The 13,340-nt window shown below is 43.8% G+C and overlaps 1 protein-coding gene across 2 annotated transcripts in view; it reads left to right on the forward strand.

The window, feature by feature from the left end:
• The first annotated feature begins 3,526 nt into the window (after positions 1–3,526).
• Positions 3,527–13,340, forward strand: part of ZFP90 (ZFP90 zinc finger protein) — a 122,856-nt gene continuing 113,042 nt past the window's right edge. The window contains exon 1 of one of the 2 annotated variants that reach the window (XM_077984442.1): positions 3,527–3,876. The gene's annotated coding sequence lies outside the window, so the exon portion shown is untranslated. The remainder of the gene's footprint in view (positions 3,877–13,340) is intronic. The other variant, XM_077984433.1, reaches the window with a different exon arrangement.

A 13,340-nucleotide genomic window follows, 5' to 3' on the forward strand; every position in this document is an offset into this window, starting at 1 on the left:
CTGGTTACCGGGTCTCTCCTTCAAGACCACATCCCCCAGAGACCGGTGGAGTTTCACACAGCCTTCTGGGACTTATAGTTCTTTAAGGACGCGGAGTGGGCTCACGCCGCGGGCAGGCAAACAGAGAGGGACTGCATTTCCCAGGGTGCACTGAAGACACGGAGGCGCGGAGCAGGGCGGGAGGACCGTTTCCATAGCAAAGACGACCAGGCGAGGATGGCTGGCAGAGAAGTGGGGCAGGCCGCAGGACCCTCGAAGGATCGTGTGAGACCCCGGGCAGCCTCTTGGGAGGCCATTTCGAGGAGAAAACCTTGATTTCTGCTTCAGGACCCGGGGCCTCAGTTTTCCTATCTGAGAAGAAGGGCGAAGAGCTGTGCCCCCACCACACCCGTCAGTGATGGGGCAAACCGAGGGCAAGCCGCTTTGGTTCCTGCCCAGCAAAGGTGAGGGAGGACGGAGGAGACTCTCCCACCGCATTCAGAACTTTATTCCTTTATTTTTGTCTCAATCTTGTCATAGAGGAGCGCTTCACTTTTGGTCATCCCTTGGGCTACCAGGGCCTTCCCGTCTCCGTCTTCCCATCGCAGGTCCTGGCCTCCTTCACACCACTACCGGATACCGCAGCATCTCCCCTAACGCAGCAGATGGAGGGCGCTTCCCATGCCCCGGGACTTAAGCCCACTCTCCCCTTCGAGATCTGGACTCCACCTTTTTGCAACACTCTTAACTTCTTTGGAAGCTGAGAAGTCTCCTACTCCCTTGGGTCCCTCCACCCTGCCCTCAGCTAACTCCTCGGCAAGCCCCAACCTAGACACCGCCTGTTTTGTGAAGACATCTAGATGCTGGGCTCTCTGTTGAGTGCCCCACCCTGTGTTTGAGCAGCACCCTCTACTTCCCCTGTTCTACTTGCATGTTTATGTACTCGTCTTCCTCATTATAAGATCCACAGGGGAGGGGCCATGTCTATACTATTCATACTTACAGTCCAGTGTCTAGTATCTGGCACGTAGTAGGCACTCACTAGCTATTTAGATATAAATATAGATATTTGTTGAATTGAAAATGAATTGGGCCAGGCGTGGTGGCTCACACCTGTAATCCCAGCACTTTGGAAGGCTGAGGCGGGCCGATCACCTAAGGCCAGGAGTTCAAGACCAGTCTGGCCAACATGGTGAAACCCTGACTCTACTAAAACTACGAAAATTAGTCAGGCATGGTGGCGCGTTCCTGTAATCCCAGCTATTCAGGAGGCTGAGGCAGGAGAATCGCTTGAACCCCTGGAGGCGGAGGTTGCAGTGAGCTGAGATTGCACCACTGCACTCCAGCCTGGGTAACAGAGTGAGACCCTGTCTCAAAAAAAAAAAAAAAAAAAAAAAAGAAAGAAACAAAGAATAAAATTTTAAAAAAGAAAATAAAGGAACCTCATTCATATACACCTCCAAAATTCTGATTTCCTAAACTTGGGCATTTCTCATTGCTAGAAGTGTTCGATCAGAGGGATGCCGCCCCCTTGAAGAAATGTTTATTTCATTTGTACAGTGGGTTGGGATTTTACCTGAATGCTTTGAGTACCCTTTTAATCCTTTGATGCTAGAGACTGATAGACCCATGCCTATTATTGCTGTCAGTTCTCCCTGAAATGTCATCAGTTTTTCATGTTCCACTATTTCTAGCTATTGGCCCTACTCCTTTCTGTGCCTAAATGCCCTACCTCCCACTCCTTTTCTGAGAAAGATCTGCCCTGTCAGTTATAAAGCAAAGACGTCCTAAGATTCCTGCTGTTTCTTTTATTTTCTTTTATTTTGTTTCTTTTCTTTTGATGGAGTTTTGCTCTTGTTGCCCAGGCTGGAGTGCAATGGTGTGATCTCAGCTCACTGCAGCCTCTGCCTCCCAGGCCCACCTCAGTCTCCCAAAGTGCTGACATTACAGGCGTGAGCTACCATGCCTGGCCTCCTGCTCTTCTTTCTACCGTCTGCTCAGCATCTTAGGCTTCATTCTAGGTAGCATCTTTCCTGAATATTTCTCCACTAAACATTCTGTTGTTGGCTAGATGGCCTAGTTAATCTACACATTTCATTTTATCACCTTCTCCAGATTTTTTTTGTGTATGTCAGCCGATACATTCTGGGGAGAATGCCTTAATATATGAGAATAATTAACTTGTGGACAACAAGGAAATGACCAAGGGGACTTTTACTCTGAACCTAATTCAAACCAAAGAGAGAGAGCCTGAGAGAAAGCAGCTCTGTCATCCTTGAGTTAGTAACATCCAGGAAGGGAAGGCTAAGGTGGGGGAGTGAGTAAAACAGATGGCATTTAGGGAAGAACCAACAGGACTTTAAGAGGCATGGCAGAGGGGCTTTGATCCTGGCCAAACCATCAGGGAAGGCAACTGGAGCTGGTTGAACAGATGGGGACTTATTACTGAAGAGAAAATGGTAAAGAGGCAGGGGGAAATGGGACGTGTGCTAAAGCAGAGTGCCTCGTTCAGTGGATGCAGTGAGAGCAGAAGCTGTTGGAAAAGTGGATCAGGGGAGGACCATGCCACCAGGTGGGCATCAGCAGAGTATCACCCGAGTATTGCAGAGGGATACTAAAAAAGTCCACCTGGAGCCAGAGCTGAAACCCTTTGGAGGTCAGTTTACCCCTTCAGAAGTAGTGCACCACCATCCATCTACCACTGGAATCCAATTTCAGTTTTGGCAAATTGTTATAAATAGGAAAAAGTCAGGGTTCCACAATTCTGTCAGCACTCAGAGACTATAACAGCAACTGCCCAGCCAAGTAGAGTTAGGAAACCTGGATCCTAATCCTGACTTTGCCTCTGATTAGATGTGTGACCCTGGGCTGGAGCTGTTTCTTCAGTTGTAAAATGCTATTTATTGGTGTTAGGTAGCAGCTAATAAGGATGGAGGTGGGACTGGGTGCAGTGGCTCACACCTGTAATTTCAGCAGTTTGACAGGCCAAGGCAGGAGGATTGCTTGAGGCCAGGGATTTGAGACCAGCTTGGGCTGGTCTTTTTAAAAAAAAAAGAAATTTTTTTTTAAGCGTAGAGGTAGGGAAATTCAAAGCTACTTACTAGCTGTGTGACCTTGCCTAAACTACCTTCTTGGATTTGCAGTCTGTTTATTTGAAAATGTCATAAGGGATAAATGAGATTCCTTATGTAAAGTACTTTATAAATATTAAGCACTTACCAAATGTTAGTCTGTTTTCACATTATTCTTGGATTACCAGAAATTGGTTTGACTATGAATAAACAGGGGATAATTTCTTGGGTAATCTGAGTTTGAATCCCCCTTCTCTCTCTTACTAATTGTATGACTTTGATTAGGTTATTTAGTATTTAATTGTTCTGGGTCTCAGTTTTCTCATTTGTGAAATTAAAATGATGTGTTCTTCAGAATTGTGAGGGTTAAATGAGATGAAAGGCCTGACTCATATGAGAAAATGCTCAATATATTTGTTTTGTCATTTTTAAGGGGTGGTTTTAGGGCACAGAACCTAAAGGAATGAATGGAATTCTAAGTGCTTTGAAGCTAGAGCTGTGAAAGGTTCCAGGGGAACACTGTGCTGGCCTTCTCCCTTCTTCTTGGGGAAGAAAAGATCTCAGTGAAGTTCCATGGGTCTTCTCAGTAAGTAGAGGAGATTAACTAGAATGCTGAATCTCAGACACTGAGAGGTTAGAGTGATTGACCAGGGCTGGATCCTGAAGAACTTAGTATTCTAGGCTGAGAATATAATTTTATTCTAAAGCTAATGAAGGTTTTTAAGGAGATGTGCATTTTGAAAAAGTCGAGGGGCTGTTTGGAGAACGGCCAGGAGAAGATGAGGCTGGGATGTGGATCGGGAACGTGCTGCGGTGATCCAGCATGGTGAGTGGAAAAGAGGGGGTAGATCTGAGAGATATTTTTTTATTTGTTTGTTTGTTTGTTTTTTAAGTATTAATAGTTCATCAAATTTCCCATCTTTTTAAAGTAGCTCATCAAAGAGATATTAAGAAGGTAAATATTTGAGGACTTTGTGAACGAGAGCTGAGGGCATGGAGGAAACTGGTAAAAGTCAAAGACGATGCTCAGGTGTCTGCCCCGGGTAACTAGGGGGATGGATGGGAGTGCTGTCCCCTGAGATGTGATACAGTAAAGGAGCAAGTTTAGGCAGGAAGAGGAGTAGATAAGTTTGAATTGGGTATAGTATGTCCAAACAAGGTGTCTAGGAGGTGGTTCGGAGCTTATGAGAGGGATCTGGTTAAGGGATAGTCATAAATTATCAAATTATCACCATATAGATCATAATTGAACCCATGGGAATTAATGAAATCCTTCAGTAGAGAGGGTCAAATAAAAGAACAAAATTTCTTGGGAAATGCCAACATTTAGGGAACAAGTAGAGAAAGAGGAGCCCAGAGGAAAAGGTGGGACCAGTCAGAGAGACTGGAAGAAAATCATAGGGTGGGGTGCCACAGAAGCCACAGGGAGGAAGTGGGGTGGCGTGGTACCTTCAGATAAGCCAAGGTCTGAAAAAACTAATACCAAATTAGCAACAAAAAGGTCACTGGTGACCTGGGAGAGAGTGGGTGTAGGGGAGTAGCAGGGACAGAAGTCTCTGTGAATGGGAGTACATGTAGACAACTGGGGGGAATGGATTGCTTTGGAAAGGGAGCAGAGAGAAAACCAGAAGGAATATAGGTTGAGGAACAATTTTGTTTTGAGTTGGGAGAAATTAGAACATCTAACGATAATAAACATGTAGTTAGGTAGTTGAGAGGTGGGCTCTGGAAATTGAGGGAGTTCATATTCCATGGCCATTACTTCTTCTCCAATGCTGGAAGCAAGGATATGTGCTCAGTGTGAGGAGGTGGAGTGGGGTGGGAAACTTGGAGAAAGAAGAAAAGATTCAAGATGGCTGCTGTGGAAAACAGGAGGGAAAGCTAATGGCAATCCACAGAGGCTGCAGGGTAGTGGTGGGGGCCTGCTGAAGTTGGAGACCATGGGTGTGGAAGCACTAATCCATGCGGTTGTGGGCTTTCTCCAGCATCTTGTCGGCCCTGAGATAGCTTTGGTGAGGCTGGTCCAGACTGGGCTTTGCTGGACAAGGGAAACAAGAAAGCAAGGGACTTGGAGATACTGACAAGAGAGGTGGAAATGGTGGTCCACTAAGAGGAAGGTGAAGCCTGGATGGATAGGGCAGATGCAGGTAGTGAGGTTCTTGGTGGAGTGAGAGGACAGATGCTGTGGGTGGCAGGGAAGAGCAGGGAGGGCAAACAATGCTGGTCAGAGATGGAGGAGCTCTGGGCAGGAATGAGGGGGCAGGGTGGCTGGGGTGGACAGAGAGAAAGGCAAGTTTGTTATATGGGTTATTGGCAAGTCTCCTGGAAAGATGACCAGTTTGAAGGAGACAGGAACCCTGGTAGCTCCATGCCAATGTACAGTGAGTGGCGTGTTTGATGATGGCAAGGTGGAGAGATGGAGTACAGAGCCCTCTGACATGAGATTCACACAAACCAAGATATTGGGTGCTAAGAAGAAGCCCTCTTGCCCGGGATAGGTGGGGTGAGGAGGAAGCGAGGCAATGAGCTTTCTCATACACTTTGTTTTCTTTCTTTCTTTCTTTTTTTTTTTTTTTTTTTTTTTTTTTTTTTTTTGAGATGGGGTCTCGCTCTGTCACCCAGGCTGGAGTGCAGTGGTACGATCTCAGCTCACTGCAGCCTCTGCCTCCTGGGTTCAAGCAATCCTCCCACCTCAGCCTCCCAAGCAGCTGGGATTACAGGCGTGTGCCACCATGCCTGGCTAATTTTTGTATTTTTAAAAAATTTATTATTATTATTATACTTTAAGTTCTAGGGTACATGTGCATAATGTGCAGGTTTGTTACATAGGTATACTTGTGCCATGTTGGTGTGCTGCACCCATCAACTCATCAGCACCCATCAACTCGTAATTTACATCAGGTATAACTCGCAGTGCAATCCCTCCCCCCACCCCCCTCCCCATGATAGGCCCCGGTGTGTGATGTTCCCCTTCCCGAGTCCAAGTGATCTCATTGTTCAGTTCCCACCTATGAGTGAGAACATGTGGTGTTTGGTTTTCTGTTCTTGTGATAGTTTGCTAAGAATGATGGTTTCTAGCTGCATCCATGTCCCTACAAAGGACACAAACTCATCCTTTTTTATGGCTGCATAGTATTCCATGGTGTATATGTGCCACATTTTCTTAATCCAGTCTGTCACTGATGGACATTTGGGTGATTCCAAGTCTTTGCTATTGTGAATAGTGCCGCAATAAACATACGTGTGCATGTGTCTTTATAGCAGCATGATTTATAATCCTTTGGGTATATACCCAGTAATGGGATGGCTGGGTCATATGGTACATCTAGTTCTAGATCCTTGAGGAATCGGCATACTGTTTTCCATAATGGTTGAACTAGTTTACAGTCCCACCAACAGTGTAAAAGTGTTCCTATTTCTCCACATCCTCTCCAGCACCTGTTGTTTCCTGACTTTTTAATGATTGCCATTCTAACTGGTGTGAGATGGTATCTCATTGTGGTTTTGATTTGCATTTCTCTGATGGCCAGTGATGATGAGCGTTTTTTCATGTGTCTGTTGGCTGTATGAATGTCTTCTTTTGAGAAATGTCTGTTCATATCCTTTGCCCACTTTTTGATGGGGTTGTTTGTTTTTTTCTTGTAAATTTGTTTGAGTTCTTTGTAGGTTCTGGATATTAGCCCTTTGTCAGATGAGTAGATTGCAAAAATTTTCTCCCATTCTGTAGGTTCCCTGTTCACTCTGATGGTAGTTCCTTTTGCTGTGCAGAAGCTCTTTAGTTTAATTAGATCCCATTTGTCAATTTTGGCTTTTGCTGCCGTTGCTTTTGGTGTTTTAGACATGAAGTCTTTGCCCATACCTATGTCCTGAATGGTACTACCTAGGTTTTCTTCTAGGGTTTTTATGGTATTAGGTCTAACATTTAAGTCTCTAATCCATCTTGAATTAATAGGAGAACTACAAACCACTGCTCAGTGAAATAAAAGAGGACACAAACAAATGGAAGAACATACCATGCCCATGGATAGGAAGAATCAATATCGTGAAAATGGCCATACTGCCCAAGGTTATTTATAGATTCAATGCCATCCCCATCAAGCTACCAATGAGTTTCTTCACAGAATTGGAAAAAACTGCTTTAAAGTTCATATGGAATTTTTGTATTTTTAGTAGAGACAGGGAATCACCATGTTGGCCAGGCTGGTCTCGAACTCCTGACCTCAGGTGATCCACCTGCCTCGCCTTCCCAAAGTGCTGAGATTACAGGCGTGAGCCACCACGTCTGGCCTCTCATACATTTTCACAGAAGTCTTGTGTCAAAATCAATACACATGATCAGTTTTATACATCCCTAAAAGGCAGACTATCAGAATAAAATTAACCAAACGAAGAAGTGACTCCAGATTTCATGGTGAAGTTGTATCAACCAAGTTCAACAGTAGTGATTCCTGTAATTTATGTTTTGGTATAGTTTGTAGATTTAAGTATGTGCATATTAACTAGAAAATGTGTTTCGGAAACAAATTTGAATATTTTTTGCAAATTTTATTTCTTAGCAACGATTTGTTTTCTCAGTTTAGAACATAAATTAGAGAACTTGTGTTGATTTATTTTTTTCCAAATGTAGAGCTTAGAGCTTAATTCATGCCTTTGAAATGCCACAAATTTGAAATGCAGCCATATTCCTCTCTGCATCCTTGAAAGGGATTACAAGGATTTTATTAGTTTTTCAAATAATCTTGCCAGCACATTTAGACTTCCCACAAGGGTCTCCTATCAATAATGCCGGATTGTGAGTGATGTTGCCAAAGTGCTGTGCGTGGGATATTTAAGACAAGTCAAATAAGCAGCCAACTTTAGGATTTCCCAAGCAGGAGCTCAGTTTGCAATTACAGGACTTGGTATAGAATATGAAACGTGCATCTAAATGTTAATTAAGAAAAACAATCTCCGTAATGTCTAAAGAAAAAAGGACAAAATCAGTTAATTGCTTTGAGCAATCCCTATCTTTGAAAAAAAGAATGTTATATTAAAACATTTTCGTATGGTTGATATGTCTTTGTAATCTTGAAATAGGCCTGCATTCCAGCCCCTCGAAGTGGGGTTGGGGGCAGCTCAAAATATATTTTGTGAATCAGTTCATGAATGTTATGATAATCTGGCCAATGTTTAAAATTCTTCTTTTTTATCCTAAACTTTCATAAAATATTTTTACAAGAGGAGTGACTGTTTTAAAACCCAAGTCAGATCATGTCACACCTCTGCTCTTAGAGGCTTTTCTGTGTCATTGAGAGCAAACCCTAAAGTCCTTATGGTAGGCTATAGAGCATGAACTTTGACTCCTGTAGCCTCATTGACCCCTCCCGTAGACTCTCTGCTCCAGTACCTTAATCTTCTTTGATTGTACCAAACACTGTGGCCTCAGCAGCTTTGTAGCCTTTGTACTTGCTGTTTTCTTCGCTTGGAAGCTCTTTCCCTAAATATGCTCATGGTCGTCCTATAAAATGGCACCCTTTTCTCTCTTGACACTTACTATCACCCTTGCCTGGTATTTTTTTTTTTTTTTTTTTTTTTTGTCAATAGCACTTATCACCATGTGACATATACATTCTCTCTCTCTCTCTTTTTCTTTTTTTTTTTTTTGTCTGTGTATACCCACTCTCAACTCTCCAGTGACCCAGTAGAATAAGCTCTCCATCAGGGTAGACACTTTGTCTATTTTGTTCACTGCTATACTCAGCATGTAGAACAGTATCTGGTACGTAATAAGTACTCAGCAAAATGCTTTGAATGAATAAGAATAACAGCATATCCTCCCTAATACATAAACCTAACTTTTCTTTTTTTTCTTTTTTTTTTTTTTTTTTTGAGACAGAGTCTCCCTCTGTTGCCCAGGCTGGAGTGCAGCAGTCTATCTTGGCTCACGGCAACCTCCACCTCCTGGGTTCAAGCGGTTCTTGTGCAATCATAGCTCCCGAGGAGCTGGGACTACAGGTGCCCACCACCGCACCCAGCTAACTTTTGTATTTTGAGTAGAAACAGGTTTCACCGTTTGGGCCAGACTGCTCTCGAACTCCTGATCTCAAGTGATCCACCCACCTTTACCTCCCAAAATGCTGGGATTACAGGCGTGAGCCACCAAGCCTGACCTATTTTTAATTTTTTAAGTTTTCCATATTATAGTCCACATCTAGGACATATGTGTATATAATCTTTCATATTCTGGAAATCATAGCTTAGGAATAATTTTTGGTTCTTTTAGAAAATATATAACATATAATAAGCATTTTCCTTTGCTTGGATTCATTTGTTCAGTTGTCCATTTATTCATTCAATAAATATTTAATGAAACGTTTCTATGTTCTAGACAGTGCTGGGACTATAGTGGTGAACAAGATGCAGGATTTGCCTTTCAGAAACAGTGGTTCTTTATAAACACCATTTGTAATGATGGCCCAGTATTCTATCATCTACCATACCACACTTAACTTCTCCCCTAGTTAGGACTTTTTGTCTATTAATAATAATGTAATGAATATCTTCAAGTTTATAGCAATTACCTTTTACAAATCATTCTTAAGGTGAGTTCCCAAGCAGTTTTTGGGTTGTAGGATTAAATATGGTTTTGTTTTTTTTTATACCATCTGCCACATTGCTTTTATTTTTTTATTTTTTTGAGATGGAGTCTCGCTCTGTTGCCCAGGCTGGAGTGCAGTGGCATGATCTCAGCTCACGGCAGCCTCTGCCTCCTGGGTTTAAATGATTCTCCTTCCTCAGCCTCCTGAGCAACTGGGATTACAGGCGCGTGCTACCACACCCGGCTAATTTTTGTATTTTTAGTAGAGATGGGGTTTCACCATGTTAGCCAGGCTGGTCTCAAACTCCTGACCTCAGGTGATCTGCCCACCTCAGCCTCCCAAAGTGCTGGGATTACAGGTGTGAGCCACCGCACGCTACATTGCTTTTAAAAATGGTAGTACCCATTTTACCTAAACACCAATATGAATGAATGTTTCAGCTTTATTGCAGCCTTACCAACATTAGGCATTACTTTCAGGTTTTACTAATGTAGAGTATAAAATGATCCTTCCTTTTATTTTTACGTGTAATTAATATCTAGTAAGGATGCACCTTTTTGCTTTTCTTTTTCTTTCTTTCTTTTTTTTTTTTTTTTTTTTTTTTTTTGGTAATTGGTTAGTTCAGTAGGTCCCCAGGAGGCTCTTGGAGGGCCAATGTCCTGCCTTGTAGATGGTGCCCAATATTTAGCACACAGCGGAAGCTTATCATAGCATCTTAGAGTTGGAAGGGACTGCGTTCATCATCTAGTTCAACTAAAATTTCGGACAGATGGCTTTCTGTCCTCTGCTTACACATCCCTGGTAATGAGGACCTTGCCACCTCATGGGACAGCCTGTCCAGTTTTTGACCTGCGCTTCAGGTGTTGAGCTGGCATTTTCCCCCTGTGACTTTCATTCTTTTTTTTTTTTTTTTTTTTTTTGAGACGGAGTCTCACTCTGTCGCCCAGGCTGGAGTGCAGTGGTGCTATCTCTGCTCACTGCAATCTCTGCCTCCTAGGTTCAAGTGATTCTCCCGCCTCAGCCTCCCAAGTAGCTGGGATTACAGGCGTGCACCACCATGCCTGGCTAATTTTTGTATTTTTAGTAGAGACACGGTTTCACCATGTTGGCCAGGCTGGTCTCAAACTTCTGACCTCAGGTCACCCACCTGCCTCAGCCTCCCAAAGTGCTGGCATTACAGGTGTGAGCCACTGTACCCAGCCTACCCCTGTGGCTTTCATGTGACCCAGTTCTGCCCTCAGGAACAGCAGGGCCCATGCACCAAGTGTTATAGAACTTCCTCCACCATAACTGCCTATCTCAGCAAATATGTACCCAGACCAGAATGTTCAACCCCAGGTGAAGTCTGGCAGGCCCAGAGGCCAGAACCCTGTCCTGGCCATAAGTCTTCACAGTGGCCAAGTCAGCAACCTTTCCAGCTGGGTTCATGTGAAGCTTATGGTAAGCTAAGATGCTGAGATCTTTATATGACCTGCAGCCAAACCTAGTTCCTCTTATCCTACACTCCCACAGTGTGTGTGTGTGTGTGTGTGTGTGTGTGTATATATATATATATATATATACACACACACACACATATATATATATATATATATATATATTTTTTTTTTTTTTGAAACCTGAAAGCAGGAGTTTGATTTTCTCCCTGTTTTATTTCAACCTGCTTGTAGAGAAGCTGCCCTGGTCCCACTCCTCCTATCTGAAAAGGAAATAAGAATCATCCTGACAACTTCACGTGTAGGTGTGATGATTGACTGTGAGATGCAGGGTTAGATGTGTGTCACTCATTTTGGTTGCCTGACGTCTGAGCCTCCTTTCTGTGCTTGAGGAATTCCATGTGTCATGAGGTGGAGCCATATTCCTTTGCACCTAGGGCATGAGCACTGGCCTGAGACTCAGGCTTCTCTGGCCAGACAAACCATACCCACTATTGGCTCCCTTCATCAATTTTTAATTGGAAGCAAAAGACAGCAAAGGGGCAGGGCTTGCTTAGCAGCGCTTTTAGTGATTCAATGGGCATTATCTCAGTTACCAGTGACAAGAGTTTTATGGGCAGCATCCAGCATGGGGTTACAGTCTGTGGTGGGGGTCGGGGACAGTATTCCAGCCTCGGTGGTCACAATAATGTCTTCTTAGACTAGTGCTGAGTTGGGATTTGGGGCGTTGTTCCTGACTGTGTGCTTCCAAGCCTGGTTCTCCTAGCCTCCTAGAGATTTTATGAGCTACTCGCTATCTTTTTTTCCTCTTTTTTCTTTTTTTTTTTCCTACTCACTATCTTTTAAATAAATTCCTTTGCTGTACATGACAGCCAAAGGTAGTTACTTTTGCTTGCAACTAAAAATCCTCAATATATACAGGATATGAAAAGTGCATTGAAAAGTGCTAAGCACCGCACGTGTAAAAGATATTGTTGTTTGAGATTTTCATTCTTAAGTTGTGGGGGTGAGGGCATTGGGAGGGGATATGCCTGAGCTCCGTATCTGCTGAGAGTTCAGACAAGTCTAGCATGCCCAGAGAGCTGGTCGGTGGGAGAGTGGGATAGAAAGAACTTGGGGACTGGACATTGGCTTGACAGTTAAAGGCTGGTCATTGATCCTAAAGCAGGTGTGAACAGAGCCACACTAGCTTGACGTAGGGATGGCAGAGACCAGAGGGCTTGCTGGGCACACATAAGCAGATTGACTGCCTGCCTCTCTGACCCTTGGACAATTACCAACTGTCAGGGCTGGGAAGTGGGGCTAGGATATAAGCAGGTCACCTGGGGATTTGTAGCTGCCTGTGGGGCATTCTCACAGGGGGTGGAAGAGGACACCTGCTTGGATTTGCCCTCTGCCCTTAGAACCCAGAAGCCGTCATGAGTGAGTTGGGATTCCATCCTTTGCTGCCCTCAGACTGACACCTGGGTCCATCAGCCCTGGGGCTGAGGCTGGCACTGTTGCTCTGTTCAGGAGAGTAATGGGCTCTCGGTAGCATTGTCACGATGCTGGGGTCTTCCTATCATGAAGATTTTCGCCAAGTCAGTCCTGCTGGAGAGCGTGTGTTTGGGCTGGGGGGTATTCCTCCCTTAGGGTGTTCCCTGATCCCAGTGTACACTGGACACTGGTATGGCTGGATGCCTGTCTTTGCCCAGTAGCCTGGCACACCTTCAAGGAGTCCTGAGATCACATGTGTCCAAAGCAGCCAGGGGTCATGTATTGGGGTTGGACTATAGTCGTATCAGAAATATGATAGCATCATTCAGAGGGATCCTCATATAGAGAACTGTAGGTTCTGTTTGGTTTTTGTGACTGATTGGTTTTTGTTATGTTAAGATCACAACTACAGATTTTAATTTTCTTGCCAAATATGACTATAATATTGTTTTGATACCAATTAAAATAAAATCCATTACAAAATCAACATAGAGTGTACGTTCTTAAGCATCATCTGATCTAGACAGCTTTCAATGCCTAAGTTACTTTGTGTCAGGCAGTGCTCCAACATTTTACATGCTTTCTATTATTTAATCTTAGCCACAACACTATGAACTAGGTACTATTATATAAGAATTCCCCGTTTTACAGCCAAGGAAACGGATGCCCAGAGGCTTACAGGACTAGCCCAAGGTCACATAGCCATGAAATGTCTGTTTACCCACCCCCAGAGACTGAGAACTGCCCTTCCATCAGCCCATTCCACTGGGGGGAGGCTCTAGTTTTTGAAATGCTTTTCC

Source organism: Macaca mulatta, chromosome 20 (genome assembly GCF_049350105.2).
Source record: "Macaca mulatta isolate MMU2019108-1 chromosome 20, T2T-MMU8v2.0, whole genome shotgun sequence".
NCBI classification, from domain to species: Eukaryota; Metazoa; Chordata; class Mammalia; order Primates; family Cercopithecidae; genus Macaca; species Macaca mulatta.